The 5,375-nt window shown below is 40.2% G+C and overlaps 1 protein-coding gene across 4 annotated transcripts in view; it reads right to left on the reverse strand.

Moving 5' to 3' along the window:
- The window catches only part of CEP350 (centrosomal protein 350kDa), a 128,204-nt gene that overhangs the window by 104,468 nt on the left and 18,361 nt on the right, over positions 1–5,375 (reverse strand). The window lies entirely within an intron of this gene.

The following is a 5,375-nucleotide window of genomic DNA, read 5'->3' on the forward strand; positions in this document are numbered from 1 at the left end:
AGAAGAAGAAGAAGAAGTCTGTGTCTATCCGGCCAGTGTTGCTCAGTGGTTGAGTGTAGACCTATGAACCAGGGGGTCACAGTTTGATTCCAGTTCAGGACACTATGCCTGGGTTGTGGGCTCCATCCCCCATAGGAGCAATGCAGAAGGCAGGTAATAAATGATTCTCATCAATGATGCATCTATCTCTCTCTCCCTCTCCCTTCCTCTCTGAAATCAATAAAAATACATTTTAAAAAAGAATTTTGTGTTTGTTAGCAATCAAGTTCCCGGATTCTGGAAGTATAGTGATGTTGCTGAGTGCCCATCCTCAACAGACCTAAATTCGGCCTGACCTATACTGAACCCAGTAGCAAAGATTCAAGGTGCACACTATCCAATGGACAGTAAGCAGCCAGAATCCTAACATGGAAATTGAAATAACTGAAATCAGAAATGTAGGCACACTGTCCTAGATCATATTTGATTAATTCAATCAGGAAAATTAATGTATTCCTTTTCCTAATACCCATACTATACCATTCCTTCTAAAATCCTATAGGTAAAAATGAACTGTAAGGAGGTGGGGCTCCTAACACTTTTCCCCCCTCTATTATCATCTCTGGCTCTTTTAGTCTCTAGCATAGTCTCACTTAAGAAAATTTGCTTAAAATTAAAGAAACATTTATATTTATTACTTAAAAAATAAATTTGGCATAGTCTCTTCAAACATCAGTAGTGTATTTTTCTTTTTCCCATTCACCTTTCATTGTCTTTTGCAATTATTTTCCCTCTTAATTTTCTGTTTTCTATATTAATCTCTTATCTGATTTCCTCTCCTCCCTTTCTCACCTTTAATTACCCTATTTTTATATCTAATATTCATATCTATATTACATGTTTATGATTCACTTTTCTAAATCTAAAAAAGGTATAATCTCTATAAATAAAACTACAATAAAATTTCTCTCAAAACTCAAAAAGACGTTTACCACACACTGAATGAAATATCCAATATTTACATACACACACATCTATAAAAATACATACATCTGAATATACATTTATTAAAACATAGTATATAACACTTGGCTTATTTTTTTAAAATATATTTTATTGCTTTTTTACAGAGAGGAAGGGAGGAGGATAGTTAGAAACATCAATGAGAGAGAAACATCGATCAGCTGCCTCCTGCACACACCCCCGCCCTACTGGGGATGTGCCTGCAACCAAAGTACATGCCCTTGACCAGAATCGAACCTGGGACCTTTCAGTCCACAGGCCGACGCTCTATCCACTGAGCCAAACCGGTTAGGGCTTGGCTTCTTTTTTTAATCTGGGTACATGTGAACTGGTATTAAGGTTAATGCTCAAAATATGTCTTTGATAAGGCAGTATATTGTCAAAATGCATCTTTAGTCATAAAGTCATCGTATCTGCTAATTGTTTAATATATGTCAAACAGGACCACAGAGAAAATATCCTTTGTATTTAAATATCTTTTAAATAACAATACTTTAAAATCATGCCCCTCCAATTCAAACTCTGTAGCTAGTTTTTAAACCTATAAAGAAAACTCTCTCCCAAATAACCCATATATGTATTCCCAATCATTCCCACTACCAGTGAGCTTCAGAGCAGCTACACACTACTTTCCTCCAAGCAGCTGCTGAGTTCTTGCCTCCTAAGCTTGCTTTCTCAAGCAGCTCAGAAAAATCACCTGGATAACATGTTAACAGTCGAGGCTCCACCCACAGTGATTCTGAATCAGTCTCACTCAGAAGAGGCAAAAAAACAAACAAAAAACTGTATTTTTTTAATTTTATTTTTTAAATATATTTTTTATTGATTTTAGGTTGGAAGGGAGAGGGAGAGATAGAAACATCAATGATGATAATCATTGATTGGCTGCCTCCTGCATGCTCCCTACTGGAGATTAAGCCTGCAACCCAAGCATGTGCCTTTGACCAGAATCCAACCTTGGACTCTTCAGTCCGCAGGCCAACACTCTACCCACTGAGCCAAACTAGGTAGGGCTCCAGGCCACTCTTGACTCTTGCGAGAAGGGCTCCCAAGGGCCATCCTTCAGAAACCCTGTGAGGGAGGTCTTCAGGCCACTTGACCCACTGGTGCATGACCCTTCACTTAGCATGATATTTTCCAGGTCCCTCCATGCTGTCTCAAACAGTAAGAGATTCTTCTTTTTCATTGCTGCATAGTATTCCATGGTATAAATCAGTGGTTTTCAACCTTCTGGCCCTTTAAATACAGTTCCTCATGTTGTGACCCAACCATAAAATTATTTTTGTTGCTACTTCATAACTGTAATGTTGCTACTGTTATGTATCGTAATGTAAATATCTGATATGCAGGATGGTCTTAGGCAACCCCTGTGAAAGGGTCGTTTGACTGCCAAAGGGGTCGCGACCCACAGGTTGAGAACCACTGGTATAAATGTTCCACAGCTTTTTATATCCACTCATCTACTAATAAACCCTGTATTTTTAAAGGTCCACAAAGATCCCAAAATACAGAATTACAGCCCAAGAGATTATTTTCAATTCTACTTCTCAAAGTCTGAAGCCTCCAAAAACACTGTTGATTCCATAAAGATCAGCATCAGTAGAGAGAACTAATCCTATTCCCCAATCACCTGAGAACAACTCTCTTCTGAAGCTCCAGAAACTTGACAGCAATAATCCCTTTAAACCAGAAGTCAAAATTACAGACCTCTAACATTATGAGGGGGCAGTTAATAATCATCGTTATCATTTTCTGTGTTCCTTCTCTGTGGGTCAAGCACTGTATAGTTTTCCATATATTTTTTCTAATCTCTATCACAACCCATGAGGCAACTATCCATATATCCATTTTACTGATGAAGAAACAGTATCAGACAGACCAAAGAACTAGTCTAAAATCATTTAGCTAAAAAGTGACAGAACAGGAAACTAAATATCTCTCTCTCAAACCTCTGGAAGCCTCTAAGGGTCATTTATATAATGCTTCTCATAATATTTAAACTCAGCCACCATCAATAACACCATCCTCTCTTGTAATTTCATCATAAGGCACCCTGCTTTCCCACCTACATTCTATACTCTTTAGAACCTCTGAATCATTAACTTCAATGCACTTTTAACTTCTTTTAGAGAATGCTCACCTAACCAACATGCCTCAACTGTTATCAAATTCACCCCAAAAGACAGGGCTTCCTAACATATGTCTTCAGATGAAGTATTTTATTTTCCCTTCCCTTCTAAACAGAACAGATGAGATGTTTTAGCAAACTCCTTGGTCCCCCATTGCAGCATCAGACTGTATTCTTCTACACTCTTGAAAAATCTTTTCCTCAATCTGACCCATGCCACCCATTCATTTAACAAATATGTGCTGAGTGCCAAGTATGTAGTAGAATGAATAGTGCCTAGCAGTGGGAATATAGCTGTTAAAAGAACAAACATGGGCCCATACTCAAGCAGTCTAAAAGCTTGCTTGGAAGGTGGATATTCAACAAATATTACAAACTAGAGGCCTGGTGCATGAATTTGTGCACAGGTGGGGTCCAGCCAGCCCACCCCCATCGGGGCCAATCGGGCTGGGCCAGCTGGGGGGAGGGGCTGCAGGCAGTTGGCCGGCCAGCCCCGCCCCCTGGTCAAACTCCTGTTCAAACTCCCAGTCAAGGGGACAATTTGCATATTAACCTATTATATAGGACTAGAGACTCGGTGCATAAAATTCGTGCACTGGGGGAGGGGAGGGTCCCTCAGCCCGGCCTGCACCCTCTCACAATCCAGGAGCCCCACGATGGATCGCCCTGCAGAGGGAGGCCCTGCCCATCTGCCACAGCACCACCGGGGGTAGCCTGGGCCTTCTCTTTGGGGTGATCGATCACGCCCCACAGAGGGAGGCCCCACCCACCCACCACAGCCCACTTGTCGGTGGCCTGGACCTCCCTCTTTGGGCAATCGTGGAGCCCCCCGATTGATTGCCCCACTGGCCGGTGGCCTGGGCCTCCCTCTACAGGGCGATCATGGGGCAATGGCCGGGCCTCTGAACAATCGCATCGCACCCGCCTTGGCTGGCCTGGCGCCAGTGGGTGTCATAGTGTGGTAGTCCAGACGGTCATCCCGCTGTTTGGTCATTCCGCTGTTTGGCCGTTCGGTCGATTTGCATATTATGCTTTTATTATTATCGATGGGATGAAAATAATTAGAAAAAAATGCAAGTGCTATAAAAACATAGCCAGAAGGAACTCATCTAATTTGTGTTGTAGAGAGGAAAACTCATTTAATCTAAGACATAAAGGATAAATAAAATATTTAGCCCAGGTGGTGTGGCTCAGTGGCTGAGCATCGACCTATGAACCAGGAGGTAACTGTTCAATTCCCGGTCAGGGCATATTCCCAGGTTGCAAACTCGATCCCCAGTAGGGGCTATGCAGGAGGCAGCCAATCAATGATTCTCTTTCATAATTGATGTTTCTATCTCTCTCTCTCCCTCAGAAATCAATAAAAATATATGTTAAAAAATTTAAGTGTAGGCAAGGAAGAGCTTTCCAGGCAATAGAAAGGATATCTGGAACAGCTCTGAGACAAATAAAACATGACATAGTTTAAGCCCCAGGTGTTGGAGAGGGAAAATGGTGAGAGAAAGCTGGAGAAAGAAGGAAACAAGATCATGCAGAGTCTCTGACATGATTGCATTTGTGTATTTAAAGAATCAAGTGTTGGCCATTCCTCTCTTAAGCACTGACCATAGTTTTCAGAAACCAGTAACACAGAATTTATATCACTCTTCGCACTTTGTCTCTTACTATACTAAAAGCTTCTTAAATTTCAGAAAACTGAAAAAATTTATTTTATTACCCATTTAAGTGACTCAAGCGTTTTGTTCTACTGTCCATTTTACAGTAAGTTTAACTGGCATCTGGTAGGGAAACAAGCTGTTTCATGTAAAAGTTGAAGCATAAATGAACAATACTGTTTTGTTCAGATTAAAGTCAAATATCATGAGGATTAAAAAAGAAACTATATTTGACATGATTCTATTTGCATCATGTAAAATATAAATGAAAGTGCAAAATAATAATCAACTTCCCAAGTTAGCTAAGGATGGCTCTAACTTGCCAACAGAAAACAGAAACAAAATTTCACTAAAGCAATAATCAGTGATATAGAGAACATGGTTAAAATGATATAAAGTAGAAGGCTCTATAAATCAAATAAGGATGCAACTTTAAAACATTATTTGACTGCTTATAGCAATCTAAAGCCAACAAAGAGTACACACTTCAAGTACCATCAAAATATTCACCCTATAAGTACAAAGGTTCACAGAAACTAATAGCCAATAAATTGAAAAGAATTTTACTGTCCCTCTTAGCATGCAGGCTG

The sequence above is a fragment of the Myotis davidii genome, unplaced genomic scaffold, assembly GCF_000327345.1.
Source record: "Myotis davidii unplaced genomic scaffold, ASM32734v1 scaffold591, whole genome shotgun sequence".
NCBI lineage: Eukaryota > Metazoa > Chordata > Mammalia > Chiroptera > Vespertilionidae > Myotis > Myotis davidii.